The sequence below is a fragment of the Lissotriton vulgaris genome, chromosome 4_1 (genome assembly GCF_964263255.1).
Source record: "Lissotriton vulgaris chromosome 4_1, aLisVul1.2, whole genome shotgun sequence".
Lineage (NCBI taxonomy): Eukaryota > Metazoa > Chordata > Amphibia > Caudata > Salamandridae > Lissotriton > Lissotriton vulgaris.
Window position 1 is genome coordinate 513,660,106 of NC_141691.1, and position 17,756 is coordinate 513,677,861.

The window sequence follows — 17,756 nt, forward strand, 5'->3', positions numbered from 1 at the left end:
TCTCATAGTAAACAAACAACGTCACTACATCACGTGACAGCACGTGACAGCACGTCGACCAATTGGGACGGTTAGTTCTTACCGCCCAATAAGCTTGCACGTAGCATAAATAGGGATTTCCCTTTGCCCTCAAAGATACTTTCGCTTACACGGAAAACAGAAGATTAACGGCGACGGTAGTGGGAGCAGGGAGGCCGAATTAAAAACCCAAGGTAAGACGATCAAGCTCGAACCTCTGCAACGGGTTTCTTTCTGCTAGACCTTCTTTAATATACGCTGGGCACAGTCAGGTCTTAGTTATGACGCTGCCCTAGTCTAACCCTGAAATATTTTCAACAAGGAGCAATTGTCAGTAAAACTAATGGGTTGATTGCATGCCCAGTACTACGCTCCACTATCTTTTCAACTGGGCAAATTTTTCACTTATTAGATAATATCCCAACAATTAATAACAAATGGTGGATAATGATGTAAGGCATTTACCACCAGAGGGGGCCTGCTCCGTTTGCCCCATGTACACATTGCCGAGATTAATAAATATTGCAAGATCATATTCACCAGAGAGGTGCATGTAGTAAATGGTTTATGTATAAAATAGATAATAAAATCCCAACTCATGAAAAATAGTGAAATCAGACTATTAATAATGCATCACTAATATAACTAGTTATTCGAAGTTTGACTATTGAAGTCTACTGGATAAGGCTGTTTTACATATATCAATCTAGACTGGAACCCTAAAAAGATATTTTATCTTATCTTTTACCCAAAGAACCAGTGGCAGGACAATGCCCACCACGAATTGAATGCAAAATAGCTGCTACACCAGCATAGCGAAAAACAAGTGTATCATACACAACTGCCAGTAATTTAAACCTGGGTAAGTACAAATGCCTTATCTATGTATCAAGATAGACTAGTAGACCATTGGCTATTACTCCTTATTTGCAATAAACTAATAGGAGCATTCATTTACAGCAATACAGGAAATATATATCGGTGGCTCCTACTACCAGAACAAGATTTATCCCCATGTAATCTCAAGGTAGTTTTTGTTCAATTTACAATGCTAATCCTTTACTACTTTACGTTCCTTTATGCATATAGCTCAAATTTAAAAACATAATCTTACTGCCATTTACAGATACCCTGAGGAATTATAGAATCACAGTAGGAACTATTTCCAGTTCCCTACCGGATCATACAACCGGCAAAGTGCCCTCCTGGATTTATTTGGAGGCTACTTAAACCATTAAGGTAATTTCAGATGTGGGTACAACAATCAAAAAAGCTATCCCTTTGCATAAATACAAACCGCGACCCACCAGTAAGTGACCTAGATAATAACTTAGGCACTCCCACTAATACTACTTATGCAAGGTAACCTTATAGTGGGCAATACGAGTATCACCTACCCACATAAGTGATTTCCTTTATCACTATGATAATGAATATAGTGACCCACGAAATGGTAGCAGTATAAATGCGCTATGCACTTTAGCAAAACCGTACTAAACCACCTCTTTCACCAATTTTTAAGTATAATAACAGCACTTTTTGTCAAATGCTATAGCTTAAGAAAATACGTTGTTTTAGAAAATGATTCTGTAAAAATTTGGGTTTGAAAAGATTAGTAATTATATGTTTCCTTCTAGAACTTGGTCCTGAAGAAGGTTGTCTATTTCACTGTAACCGAAACGCCGCGTCGACCCCTGTTCCTTTGAACTTTTTAACCTGATGCTTAAGTGTTGTTTTTAAAAAAAAAAAAATTTAATAAATGTTATAACATGCTATGTGTATGTTTTTTAATGATTTGTTATAATTGTGTTGATAATGTGCCCCTTTGAATAAATTGATAAATATATATATATTTTTCTAAAACATTATTCTCTGATTTGTTTTTTACATTTGACGCTTTGTGTGCTTTATTGCCATTACATTTATAGTTGCTGGTGGTATAATGAGTATAAGATTAAGTGTATAATTTGTATTCTATGTCTTGATAACCAATAGAAGTATATTACTGGTATTGCTAAGTATTGCAAAACGCATTACATATTACTACTCCATTTCCTACCCATTTTGTGGTAAACCTGTGGGACGTTCTTCAGTTTCCTACGCTATCTCCCCTGTCCCAAAGTTGACAGTCAAGGGGGCCTCCTTTACTTTATTTAATAGTTGTTATAACACATCTATTTTACACAAGAATAACTACTGTTCAGTAAATCCCTATTGAAATGTCCCGACTGTTTATTCTGTGTATCTCTGAGACAAACTAAGGGCCATAATATCAAGAAAGGGTGATACATGATCACCACATTTATCGGCAGGAAACTGCCGCTAAAGCGGGAATAATGGGCTTGATAATAGGCCCTTGTGAATTCCCATAAAAGCCCAGGTTAACACAAGAACCTGGGCTTCTATGGGAATTGTATAACACAAAAAACAGGGGGGTCTACCAGCTTAGTTATGTGGCTGAACTGTCAATCCGAGTTTACAGAATCTCTGGGTGGATAAGTCACATCAAGACAGCTTATTACAAAACAAGGTGAACACTATATGTATAGGAAAGATCAACACGGTACAGATCATTCATACATGGTTGACAAATCCAAAACAATTAGCAAAGGGTTACCATCAAATTGACTCAATGATCAGTCCTATCATATGGCCAAACCCCGGTGCAAATCAGGCTAGTCCCCTGATCATTGGGACTTCAAGCGCCGCACCATTAGTTGCTGGTCAAGGATTTGGTCCACCCATACAAACAGACCAACAATGATGGCTGATCTTTGATGGTAAAGTGAGAAACCGTGCAACAGAAAACATAGTGACTTTAAAATAGGATGGAGTGTCCTCCTATTTCTAACTTTATTTTACGGATGAACCACACCTCCTAATTAAAAACATAGAACAGTGCAAAAAAAGGACAGTCAACAAATATCTGTCTAATAACGGGCCAACATGTTTCTGCCTAGCGGGTATTTTATCCCATGGCATTCGTCAGGGCCTCTGTTCTTACAATAGTTGCACTAAGTAGTGATGAAACAAAAGAAACACCACCACCACCAAAGTGAAAAAGTAGGATGTAAAAGGGTTGAGTACGATACAACCAGTACCAACCAATGACATTAACCCTCCATGTCAGATAGGAAATACGAATTCTATGGGGGAAAATGCATAGTCATTATAAACTTACTATGGCAATCACCTATACAATGTGTTTCACCAAAAACAGTTTCAAAGAAAATATTGTATTTATGCTCACCTTTCATGGTAGGGAAATGGACCTCACCTCACCTGGACCTTGCTCAGGTTCTACGAGGCCCCGCACTACATAAATATAAGAGGTAAAACAGAAGTAGAGCTCCCATAGAGCATAATTACACAGTCTATTCCAGTGCCCAACATTCCTGTCCATTAGATCCCCTTACATCTAGGGACCAACATGTGAGGAGACTCTAGTAACTGAACTATGTGTGCCCAGCCCCTTGGACTCCCAAGTCTACCATCCAACACAAATATATCCTCATAGAGGTTAATTATCTATTCATAGTGGGACTACTACTGAGTTGCAGACTCTAACAACAACATTCTTTCTGGCGGTGTTACCCATACTGAGCTTCCTGTGGCTTCTCATACAATGAATCAGCTACAGACTCACCTATCCGTCGGTACCTCAAAGCTCACATCTGAGTCTTGGGGGAGGCAACGACCTGTAGATGGTCTCTCCTTAAATAATTAACTCGGGGTTTGTTGGTATTGTAACCCTCCGCCTCACTTGTAAGAATAGCAACAATAAATGGCAGTTCTTTACTCTCAAGAGTGATTATTTTGCCGTCCCCAGTGCTTATCTCTGCTGAATTGGTAGCAAATAACCAGAAAGCATTATTATTAACCCCGTTTGTTGTAAAGTTAAAAGCGCACTACTTTTCACTCGAAATCTCGCGGGAATTCGCGCTCTAAACTACAGCATGAGGTCATCAGCCCCATTTTGGTAGTTCGTTAGGTGATATTATACAGTGATGATCGAGGGTCTATTACAGCTTCCGGTCATTCAACCAGCTCCGATCGATGGCAGTGATCCAATCAATGTGACCAATAATGTGATGCACTCGGCATTTGACCTGAGTGTGTCGCGCAACCACTCGCATTAGGGACAACGCTTTCCCAAATGCAAGGGACTTTGTCTCGTGTCGAGATCTCTCATACTCTGAACTACACAATGACCTTATGTCGGCCATTGTGGTAGTTTCATTATAAATGACGCTTCTAGCAATGTTTAGTAACCCAGCTCTGTGGCTCACAGTCTTACAAATATGTTTTTTGAACCCATAGGGTTTTAGGCTTGCTAAATATTTACATCCATAGTACGAATGCCCACTCAATTTGTATCCCCACAGCAAAGGGCACCAATTAAAGAGAGGGGCATCCTCTTGTAAAACCTGGTGGTACAGAATCCACTATTCCTATAGTACATCTACACCTTTTATGTAGAATGTCATGATAATGAGGTCCTAATAGGCATGATGGTATATGACACTGTATCTCTTCACTTAGGTCCTCACTACGGTAAAGAACCTAAAGCCACACCACATTGATCTATGACATCTCTAATAGGTGGTAAAATGTATGTCTAAGTACATAGGAAGCGGGGGCTTATTCTGAGGTCATGTTAGAGTACACTGATCCCTCAAATGGATCCCTATAACAGAGTCCAGGGAATATCGTCGTTCAATCCGATGGTATCGGTCTGGAGCTTATAAATCCATTTTTGTTCCTTTAAGAAAAGGTAACTTGATACATCACTTATATGTCCAGGTATAAAAGGCTTCTCAAGGACTGTCCATTGGAAGTCAGTCTCATTGTGTTGTTTCTCCAAGAAGTGTCTTGTGAGTTTTGTGTGGGACTACTTGCAGCGAAAAGAGCTCTTGTGCTCTAACAGTCTCGTGCGGACTTTTCAGGTTGTCATACCCACATATCTAGTAGAGCAGCTGCATGTCAACATATAGATTAAGTTGTTGCTGTTGCAGTTGCTAAAAGTGCACTGCACCCATGGTCTATTGGTACCAATGTCTATCTCACTTGTATGTTTTGTCTGGGGGCAAACAGAACAAGTGCCGCATGGGTGGTGCCCCACCACCGGAGGGAGATTCCACAGAGTATCGCCAATTTTCTTCATGGTTTCTTTCGGGCGTGTGTGCACAAGCCGGTCCCGAATGTTGCTGGCCCGTTTAAACGTAAATAGGGGCTGCGCTATCTTGTCTTTATTATGATTGAGAATGCGCCAGTGTCGCCTCACAATTTTTTTAATACTGTTGCTTCTAGTATTAAAAGTACTCACAAAAGTGAGTCTTTATAACGGTGGTTTTGGAGTAGGAGGTTCAAGGAGGGCTTCTCTGTTGTTATTCATTGCTCTTTTCCTTGACCTCTTGATCAATTAACTGGGATAGTGTCTTTCCTTCAGTTGTGTGCATAGGGTACTGGCATGTGCTTCAAAGTCCTCCTTTTTCGAGCAGTTCCTTCGAAATTGAAGGAACTGCCCATCGGGTAGATTTTGGCGTAGGGACTTAGGATGATAGCTCTCGTAGAGGAGCAGAGAATTGCGCGCCATGGGTTTCCTATAAAGCTCACTCTGCAAGCCTGCAGGTGTGGCATAGATAGAAAAATCCAAAAAGGCAATCCTCTCTTTATGCGCCTCCATGGTGAATTTGAGATACTGGTTCTGACTGTTAAGCCACAGATGGAATTCTTTGACCGAGTCTAAAGTACCTCTCCACACCACCAACACGTCATCGATATAACGCTTCCACCACCTAATCGAGGTGTGGAAGGGGTTGGTGGGTGTCAGTACATGTTGTTGCTTGAACTGATGAACGTATAGGTTCACCAGGTTTGGCGCAAAAACGCTGCCCATACTAGTACCAGATATCTGGAGAAAGATTTTGTCCTCATATTTAAAGTAGTTCATTTTCATGGCCAAGGTGGCTAAAGCCATTATGAACGGTACTGGTGTGATTGTCTTACAGATATTATCCCTCAGGATGGATGTTACAACTTCTAAAGTCTCATCCTGAGGGATAGAGGTGTACAAAGATTCTACATCGAAAGAGACCAATAGGTCTCTTTCGGTATCAAAGTCTATTTCAGGGAGGACACGTAGCACATCTTTTGTGTCCTGCAAATAGGTGGGCATTTGTTGTACAATGGGCCGTAGAAAAATATCTACAAAGGTGGAAAGCGGCTCCAAAGCAGACCCTATTCCTGAAATAATGGGCCTTCCAGGTGGAGGTCTCTGTGGTTTGTGCACCTTAGGTAAAAGGTAAAAGTAAGGTTTTACAGGATGTTTAGCGACTAAGAAAATAGACTCATTTTGGGTAATCCAACCCTCCGACAGGGCCTCTACAGCTAAGTCCCTTATCTGTTTGAGGATTTCTTCGGTAGGATCTGTAGGCAGAGGAGAATATGCCTGTCTATTGTTCAGCTGTCTTAGACATTCTGCCTGATAGTCAGTAGTGTTAAGAATAAGTATAGAGCAGCCCTTGTCCGCGGGTTTTATAGTTATTGAATGATCCTCCGAGAGTGACTTCAGTGTTGCCTGTTCCACTTTGGTGAGATTGTTGAACGACCTCACTTTGGTACTCCAAAGTGTAGCAACAGCGTCTGCAACAGCTTTCTCAAAAGCCAAAACCTGTGGTGGAACCGTGTGTGCAGGGGGTTGGAATTTGGATTTGGCTTTGAGACCCGTATTCGTGTCTTTATTCTCAGATTTTGCATTGTTCTTATCCTTGAAAAGGTAGTGGAGTCTCAGCTTCCTAAAGAACTGGCTAAGTTCACATTGAAAGGTGAAAGGATCTCCGTGGTTGGTCATGACAAATCCTAGACCCTTGTTTAATACTTGTTCTTCAAGGGTTCAAGGGGACTCAAAGTTTTAGTTGATAAATTGACTACGAGGGATGACTCCCCGACGAGCCTGCTTTCGGGTTCTTGGCTGTTTGGCTCCGCCTACCTGCACGGGGACCTGTCTGATCTTCCCATTGGACCGCTGTATGTTGTGCCGGTCACCTTTTGCCTCTGGGTCGGCATGGGCCAAGCCCTAAAAAATGTTGCGAATTGTAGGTATTGGGAAACCCTTAAAAGTTGGAGGGAGGTGGTGGGGGGTATGCCTGATGTTGGTTGTGAGGGAAACCCCAAGGAGTAGGTGGCCACCACTGTTGGTATTGATTCATGTGTTGGTTAGAATATGGATATGGTCTATTGCCTCTACCCCTTCCTCGTCGTGGAAATGTAGGTGTGCCAGTATTGGTATTGTCAGAATCGCTGCCATCGGAGCCTGAACTGGAGTAGTTCGATCCAAATCATCTACCATTTTTCCTGTACTCCGGTGGTGTGTAAGTATCGCTCGTATAAGGGTATACCCTTTCATGTCTTCTATGGGAATTCACAAGGGCATTTTATCATGCCCATTATTGCCACTTTAGTGGCAGTTTCCTGCCGATAAAAGTGGCAATGATGTATCACCCTTTCTTAATATTATGGCCCAAAGTGAGCACAAGTGACTGAGCGAAAAGTAGTATATTGTTTCCACGATCCTGGGGGATCAGGGTTGTCATGTTCTGACGTTGCCAGAACACTATTCTCTCCCCGATAAGAGGAGATTCTAGTGCCACTGTGAGCTAGCTAATGCAAACAGGCTAACATAGTCGGATAGGGTGCACAGAATCAGTCTGCCACCAAAGCCACAGTTTATGTTATCCGAACGTGCAGATCCTGTATGGGATATATAGGAACTACACAATAATTGAGAGGCGTTAAAAATTATTTTGGCAAATATACTTTTGTACACACTTGTCATTTTATAAACACATGCCTGATGGTTGCAAGTTTCTGCAGACATCTGTATAACTGGATTGTATACAGTGCCAAGCCATCCATAAAAGGTAGAGGCTTTATTAGTTCACAAATAAAAGTTAGGTCAGATTCTTTAGATATGATCTCTTTATAATGAAACCCTATAACCAAGCTGGTAACCCTTACTTATTGCAAAAAGTATGTATTAAGTGATAACATCTTCTAAGGGTTAAGTTAACAGTGCTTAATTTGGAGAAAAAAAAGAAGTGCCAGGGCTCTCGTCAGGAGGCAACTGCAGCTTGCAATACCAATTGCCCCTGCCAGCACTACCAATGACAGTACCAACATACTACTAACTATAACACTCCTACAAGTGTGACTATTTAGTCTATTTCAGTACCCCAATGCTATAAGAATGGCTTGGGTGGTAGAAGTTAGTAATGTTTTACTATACATTGAACTAATAAACAACTGTTGTTATTCTCCCTTCTATTTCATTTCATAAAGCTTTATTCGGAGCATTTGAAAAACATGTCCATAAAAGCACAAATAATACAGACATTTCATACAATTTCATAGAAGAGAACATAAAATATAAAAATGTAGAATTAACAATTACAGACAATATATATACAGTACAGACCTCAAAGAATACCACATATTACAAAATATCCAGAAGGGGATGGAATAAATATTTAAAAATATACATGTATTTAAAAACACATACTTTTCCTGGCGCTAATCGCTTTAAGCAAAAAGGATGCAGTAAAAAAGCAAATGTCCGGATGGTTCAGGTTAAAAATCAATTTCATAGCCTCCGTTATGTTTCTCACTCCAAATCTAATGAATAGTGGCTTCAAGTAGAATTTTCGTAGCTCAATGTACAAATCACACGTTAACAGGAAGTGCTTAGTGCTTTGTTCGGTTCTATTGTCACATTTACAGGGACCGACAGGGCGCATTTTAATGTTAGGACACGCAACCAGATAATGTACTATACCCATCCTCATTCTGGTTAGTACAAACTGGTGCGAGGTTCTTGTCACCTGTGATAGATATGGACTAAAACCAGTAAATTCCTTCAAGCTATTGTATAGTTCACAAGTAGTTAACTTAGAATCCTCTAAGAGATGCCTTTCATTACAATGATTTAAAATGATAGTTTTCACATTAGATTTGGGGATTTCCGAGAGTCTGTAGGGGTCCATTAATACATTGATCCCGAATACTTTTTGTACATAATCAATAATATATTTGATCCACGGGATCTTCAAGTGTTGGTCCAGTAAAAGGCAGTCCTTAATGATTGCTCAGTTCAATGAGGTACCATGGCTGAGCCAGATAGAGCGCCACAGTAGTATGGGCCTTAGCATGATCAGATCGTTTAGCGCTTGGATCCCTGTTTCGTTGTGAACCAAGGAATTGGAAGTAGACTTGGGTAAACATAAGAGCCTTTTCAGGAAGAGGTTCTCCTCTACCTGAAGGCTCTTGGCAGATGACACACCCCAAACTCCTGCCCCATAGAGGGCAGCAGAAAGACATTTTGCTTGGTAAATATTTAACATGTCTTTGATACGTCTATTCCCCAGTTTCTTGGCAAACAGAAAGACCCCATTGGCACTCCTAATCATCTTAGTTCTGACCACCTTATGTTCAGTGGCCCAGCTCCCATTATTAGAAAAGGTAATTCCCAAATAACAAAAGTTATCAACCTTTTTCACTGGTTCCCCATCAATAACGTAGTGGGTTTTACATCTTCTTTTAACTTTTTCAGAACAACATTCCATTATATAAGTCTTAGCCTTATTAATCACCAATTTCCTGTTCTTAATAAAGGATACAAAACAATCCATTAAACGTTGGAGACCAAAGGGAGTCCTAGACAGTAGCACTGCGTCATCCGCATAGAGTAATACAGGTATGTTAAAGTTATTGACTCTAGGGGCATCTGCAGTGACTGCCTGCAGGGCAGATTCAACCTCATTAATAAAAAGGGTAAAAAGCAGGGGTGCTAGAACGCACCCTGTCTGATACCCCTTCCTATCCCAAACTTAGTAGTACATTCCCCGTTGGGTCCATAGCGGACGCTGGTGCGAAGTTTTTCATACAGTCGGGCTAAGAAATAAATAATTCCTTCAGGGGCACCCATTTCCAGTAATTTGGCCCATAATATTGCGTGGTCTACCAAATCAAAGGCACTACTAAGGTCAGCAAAACAAAGGTAAAGCGACCCTTTTTTCGCCTGGGTATATTTTCCCACTAGTAGCTCTAAATTCAGACACTGTTCTATGGTACCACGGCCTTTCCTAAAGCCAAACTGACAGTTACTTAGTATCTCGTTTGATTCTGCCCACTCTTCAAGTCTTACAAGGAGGACCCTACTCATAATTTTAACTGATGAATCCAATAAGGAAATGGGTCTGTAATTTTTAGCATCCCCCCGATCTCCTTTCTTGAAAATAGGGATGATTATTGACTCTTCCCAAGTGGACGGTATATTACAGCAAATAGCTGCGTTAAAGATTTTGGTAAGCAGTGGGCCCCAAATATCTGGCGCAGTCTTGTACACGTCTATAGGAACGCCATCTGGCCCCTGGGCCTTACCTCCTTTGCTAGCTCTTATACTAGCCATAGTCTCACTGATGGTAATATCTAAGGCTAGGATGGGCCATCTATCGCCATTGGTATCTGTTAAATTACTAGAGTCAAAGATGTTAGAGAAATGCTGGATCCACGAATCCATGCTTACGTTAGAAGTGAGTTCTGGGACCTTGTCATCTTTTAGGAATGGGCTATTCACCGTGGACCAGAACAGGGTACAATTATTCGTGTCCGCTGCTTGGGCGAGATTATCCCAGGCTTCTTGCTGTAATTCAGCTTTTCTACGTTTGAGGGTCGTATTAAATCCCTGTCTAAGTTGGGCCACCAAAACTTTGTCCCTTGGTTTTGCTGCAAGGGCCTCTTTAAGTTCCTTCCGGGCATTTGAACAGGCATGGTCAAACCAACCCCTTGGGCACCTTACTTTAGACCCAGCCTCTTTAGTAAATTTTTTGTTGATGATAGAATTAATAGTGTTAAAGTGATCAATACTGTCAGGCGAGGTGTCTTCCTGTTCTAAAATTGCCGTGATATCCATCAGACAACTAGAAATAATGGAATCTGATATTACAGCAGCTTTTTCTCCTTTCCACCTCAGTCTATAACCATTCTGTCTATGGGGTTCAATATTATTGATAATACCTTGTTCACATTCATGATTATTATCCAAGAAGGTTAATTCGGTGCTCAAACAGTTATGGTCACTCAACATGATATCTATCACCTTGGGCATCGGGCATAGCGGGGCAATAGTTGATGACATGCATATAAAATCAATGACGGTATTAGCGCCCCTTCCTTTAAAAGTTGGAATATTTCCACCCATGTCATTTTTAGCATTGTCCATGATTTCCAAATCATAATGAATCATAAAATTATTCAAAGTTTCCCCGTAGGTGTGATGGGGAAAATGGACTTCAGCTTCCCCCTGTCGGTTATACACACCACAAACCTTCTGGGTAGATAATGGGCACACAGGTACATTAAAATCCCCCACAAAAATATATTCAAATGCACTATTAAAATTCCTCACGAAATTGTTCACTACCGTATCTAATTCATTAATTGCTATATGTCTAGTGTTGTCAAAAACATTGTTATAGAAATTTATCAGTAGAATGTTTCTGCCAGATTCTTGTGTAAGCCATAAGATTTGCGAATGCGCCCCCACATTAACAAATTTTTTTACAAGAATGGGTAATTTGACAGAAATTAACACCAACAAACCGCCTTTAGCTCTACCATGAATTGAGGGCGATGCTGGGAGTTCATAGGACACATACCCCTCAATGCCTTTGAAATTTTTACTCCAGGTTTCCTGAAAACACAGGATGTCAAACAAATACACAAAATCATTCCAGCCTAAGGCATCCTCCTTGGCCGTGATTCCCGCAATGTTCCAGCTAGCAATGTAACAGGTACTCTTTTCTCTTTCTTTGCTAGCATTTGGCAATTCAACACTAGATATGGGCATGTTATTCTCTATATTAAAAAGCTCTATGTTAGGTATAAGGGTTGGGATATCTCCCCCAGTCAACGTACAGTTCAAACATACAGTACCCGTTTCTTCAGTTAACAAAACAACTTCTTCATTTGGAGTACTAAACACTAGATCCCTGGGAGGTTCAATCTCATGTCAATCATTCTGGTCTAGGTGACTCAGGGACTGAAACCTATTCTGAATAGGGACCTGGTAAACCATTCCGTTGTCATACGAAGAGGTGTTACCAAATGGTACAAATGGGTTGGGAGTATGTATTAAGGGAACATTCCCCCCGAACATAGGGTTCCCCATATGCAGCGGTGGGGTGAATGGACCATTTTGTGGGCCAAAAAAGAAGTTAGGTATCAATGGTCTATTCACCGTAAGTGGATAAGTAGGGTTACTCGGAGCCCTCTCCTTACAGTTTAACGGGGGTTGCCCACCGAGGTGGTTATAAAAGTAGCCCAATGGTCTAGCAATTACTTCAGTCTCCGACTGTGTAATTGCGGCCGCTCTAAGCAAGACCGTTGCCACATGTTGTGGGTGCTTAAAATGTATTATCACACAATCCCCCCCGCCGTTTTTTTTGGTGTTACCTATCCAGTTGACTCTTCTGATAGAAATAATTTGGTCGGAATAGCCAACTGGATAGCCACAATGACGGTTAAGCCAGGAAATGGTTTTATTTCTCAGAGAATCAGGTGTCTCATATTCACTTGGGGGCTGAGTGAGAATGGGGACGTTAGTTAAAACCACCACATAAGGTACACAGTCGGGTGGTAGATCGACAGGGCGTCTACAAATCCTAGTGGGCACCCCATTAGATCCTCCTATCGTATCAGTTGGAACTGGCACCGCAGGTGCTGATACTTGCGTGGGGGCTTGCATGGGGGCTGATAGTTTAATACCCGGCAATGTACTTATACCCCCATTATTGGATTGGTTTGAGGATCTTCCTACCTCCTGGGTCGATGTAGGTAGTGGTTTCTGTGGTTTTGGTTGTTCTTTAGAGGAGTGTTTCCTAGTGTTAGGGGGGGGGCACTGGTAGAGGCTTGATGCTGCTCTTTATCCCTACTGGGAACAGTAACGGGACAGGTTGACTTTTTAATGTCAGCTAAAGACTTTTCCAAGTTGTCTGCGTGCTTACCCACCAAACCCCTTAACCTAGCTACTTCCTCCTGGAGATCTCCAATCTTAATAAGCAATGGCTCTACCACCATGCTAAGTTTACTGAGAATAGTACTCGTTAATGAGTCAATTTGATCAGGCCTCAAGGAAACATATTTATCTAGGTTCGGGGTTACTAAATCATCGGTATGTTCCAGTTGGGTCGTATCTTTTTTTCTTTTTGAGATATGACTACCTCGCTTGGGTATTGGTTTTCTACAAGCTCGCATAAATTTGGAAGCCCTCCCAGATTGCTGAGGTGTCCCCCCAACATTATCACATTGGTCATCTTCCCCCATTATTGATTTGTCTGAGGCCTTAGTCGCTTCGACATTTATGCTAATGATGCTATTATCAAGTTCTACAGGAGCGACCGTATCATTAGCAATATTATCAGAGTTTACATGGTTATTTGCATCGATGGGCAGAGTCAAAGGAGGGTCTGCAATAGTACTTTTCCCTAGTGACTTCCTCCTGTCGCTGTTGATTTTAGTCACCACTTTCAGCAAGTAATTATCCGGCAAGGTACTTTGAACTGACATCTCTGGTATTGCTTTGACAGTATCCGGTAAACTTTAGGTTAAAAATAACAAGGGGAAACAAGTGGCTTTTCCACGAATTGTCCTTCAATGGTACTCACAGTTCGTGCCAAGGGGGGTGGCCCTGCCCGGCCTCTTCTGGCCCCTGACGGCCACAGACGGCCCCGCCCTTGTCCCGGGCTTCTCCCGCGTGCGACTCGCGGGGCGACTGGCGTTCCTCTCCCTTTACACGCCTCCGGGCGCTCTGAACTCGTCACTTTTGCGCCACAGCCGCCGGGGCACCTGGGGATTGTAGTCCCAGCCCTCACGGCGACGGTGGCACTGGCGCTGGATTGCGGGACCCGCTACTGCAGAATGCCGTTTCCCTCACGGCGTGGACACCAGCGTTGGAGTGCGGGACCCGGTAAAGCACTCAGCGTTCCCCTCACGGCAGGTAAAGCAGGTCTCCCAATGTGCGCTCGGCGCTCCTCTCCCTTTACACGCCTCCGGGCGCTCTGAACTCGTCACTTTTGCGCCACAGCCGCCGGGGCACCTGGGGATTGTAGTCCCAGCCCTCACGGCGACGGTGGCACTGGCGCTGGATTGTGGGACCCGCTACTGCAGAATGCCGTTTCCCTCACGGCGTGGACACCAGCGTTGGAGTGCGGGACCCGGTAAAGCACTCAGCCGTTCCCCTCACGGCAGGTAAAGCAGGTCTCCCTTCTAATTTGGATATACACTGCCACCATATGGCAGACTGTCATAAGGTCTGGTGTTGATGATTAAGTGCTGGAGCTGAGCACCCAACCCTGCCGGCTTAAATTAAGCACTGGATTGATATTACACTGTGGTAAATACAATAGGCAGGCATTTTGTTACATGATGTCTTGATGTTTTATGTAGTAAATGCAACAGCCGCATCTTGAGGCGACCGATCTCCCTGGTGTTGCGGAAGCGGCCAGCATTAGGTTGGTGCAGCTTGCTCCTCTTGGAGGGGGGTGGGCCCTGGGACTGATATATCTTTTATTTTTTCCTTCCTAGTCTGGTAAGCCATCGCCTTTTGAGAGGTTAAATTGAAAATTGAAATTAAGTGACTGAGAGCAAATGTATTGCAGAGTGAAAGGGGGAGAGCACCGGTGGTACATGTGGCACAAGTGATATTGGTGGACAAGTAATTAGGTTGTTACTCTTGGCGAATCCACAACATTTTTTGTAGATGCCCTCTAGGTGCTTGTATTCTGGTCGCTTAATCGCACCCTCAGGGTCTATAATTCTAATTGGGTTTCCAGGGTCTGCCCCAGGTTTGGCTCGACTTACACTCAACTACTCCAGGCCTCCTAAATTACAAAAGACCATCAGGTGGAAGAATCCCCGAGCTCCCTTGTCCTATTTTAAATCCCATCCCTCTGAGTTATCTATGTTCTCGAAGGGACTGACGAGCAAAAAATAAGGAACCAGGAATGGCTTCAGGTGCAGTTAATGTTGATGAGGTGGGAATTCGTACCATTCTCTCTGAGCTGACATTTCCACATCAATTCAAGCTCAGTAAACAGAACTTAGGGGAACCAATTCTTCTAACTCAGCACACAGATGATTGTGCATTAACTATAGCTGTCAAAGAAACAGTAATGGAAATGAACATGGATATGGAGGATGTCATGGTCAAGTCCAAAACAGATGATGTTGTTGCTAAGTTGTTATCCGAACCAGTGGTCACGCTGGAGCCCATCATCCCGGTCGTTATAACTAGCCCCTTGAATGTCATAGAGTGGTAAGGTATGTGTAGGATATGGTTCAGGCCAAGTATTTAATACCCTGATTTTTGCTTTATTGTTTGATAGAGAATTGAACACACTTGATAGAAGTTTCCTTTTGCACTTACTATCCAAAATTGAGGATCTGAGACTGGTAATTAGTAAGGATATTGAGTAGATTTTCTTAGACGCAAGCAGTGGAATTCCAAATTCCAGGGTGACTTTTCGCTGTAGAATACTGGCAATGTTAGTTTTGACCAATGTCGATCATTAGAAGAAAAATGGGATTGATGTTCTCCCATTTGAGGAGCCAGTCTTTGCTCAGCACAAATTCCATAGGAAAGATTGGAAGGATTCAGGTAGAGTGCTATCTTATATTAGGGGAGCTGTAAATTTGAAAGACATTTAAATCTCGGTCTGTAGTTTTTCTGGGAAAAGAGTGATCAATATTATGGGACCCGAGGCCCAAAGGGTCATCAAACCCAGAGGGGAGGAGGAGGTGACCCAGTGGAGTTGGGTGGCAGGTTCACTGAATGCGTCCAAAGAAAATATAAAATTTCCTCTGCTGCGGAGGTAGCCCCCTGGGAAATGCTTTATCCTGGAACCTGGCTGGTGTAGGATAACCCAGCTCTAAGTTAAATTCTAATGACACGTGATCCAAAGATAATTTGACTTCAGGAAACATTAAGCCTTGCAGATTTTATTTGTGAGAATTTCTTTGTTTTCTGTTGTGCAGCAAAACCCTCAGTAAAAGGTCATGCAAGTCGAGGCCTAGCTATCCTACTAAGCTGCAGTATAAATTGGAATCCTCTCGTTTTTTTACATCCATCAAACCTTTGCATGGGCATGAAACTTAAGCTGGGTAATGGGATATGAGGTCAGCACCCAAGCCCTTTACCAGTAAATATATAGATTACTCCTAGCAGGGCATCTGACTATCTGATTGAATCTATTTTTTCTTTTGTGCATAAAATTAGTATCTCGGAAGAGTGCACATCAATATTGGTGGTGGGAGATTTTAATGCCAAAATCTTAAGCAGTTCTTCCATGGGATTTTGTAACCAATTCCTGGAGGATGTATGGACCATCCCTGAATCATTGCTGCCCGGCCATATCACATCAGATAGGTGAGGGCTGAATTTGTTTAATTGTTTGAGAACGAATGATCTTGTTATTTTGAATAGGAGAGTCCCAGAGGACTCCCCAGCTTTCCTTACTTTCCAAGCTTGTCAGGGACAGTCCCTTTTTCACTTTTTGACTATATGGTGGTAAATATGTCAATTGGGGATAAGTCAATGTTACTGTTAGAACCGGCTGTCTCTAGTTGGCAGAGGTATGCACTTCTGACAAATAGGGACACACCTTTTCTAGTCAGGTCAAGGGGATCACACACTTAGATAACCCCTGCTCACCCCCTTGGTAGCTTGGCAAAGCAGACAGGCTTATCCCAGAGGCAGTGCGTTAAGCATTTATGACCCCATACAGTAATAAAGTGAATACACTACAAATGGACACGACACAGTAGTATTATAAAAATAAGGATTTTTATATAAGGCTTAGCACAAGACCAAATAAACGACAAAAATATACCACAGTCTTAATAAATACTTTTGGAAGGAAAAATAATAGTTCAAATGTAGTTTCTTCTTTAGCACAAAGTCTTTAGTATCAAAAGCAACTCTTCTTCTTGAAAACACAGTTCTTAGCAACAATGTAACCCACACGGGAGTCACACGACGTCGAGGCAAAGTTAATCCAAAGGGTTCGGCGTCGACCGCGAGGAGCGCGACGTCGAGCCTGGAGTCACACGGACCCCCACAACACAGTACCTTGGAAAAGCAAAGCGCACGATGATCAGCGGCGTCGAGATGTCCGGCGTCATGTCTTCGGAGTCGATCCGGCCTCGGAGTCTGGGCGACCTGCAGCGGCGTCGATCGATGTCGGGCAGGAGCAGCCCTCACGAGGCGAAGCAGGATACCGCGTCGTCGTCGATGATGAAGTTGCAAGAGTGAGCAGCGCTCACGGCGTCGAGAGGGCACGAAGTCGATGCGATCAGCAGCGGTGCAGACCAGGGTCACTTGGAGCTGGAGCCGAACTTGCTACTCACTGGCGTTGCTGCTGGCGTCGATCGGGCCCGGCGGCCGGCGGCGAGGAAGCGGGACACTGGAGCCGTTACTCACGATATCGAGCTGGATTCGGCGGCGTCCGTCGGCGTCGAGATTGCTGGTTTCTTTCAGAGGTGCTGGATTCACAAGTTCCAGCAAATAGCACTTTTAGCAAATGATGAAGTCCTTTAGCCCTGTGACTTCAACAGGAGACTGGCACTCTTCCAGTCCTTGGAGATTTTCTTAGCAAAGTTTGAGAGTACACACACAGTTCATCTCT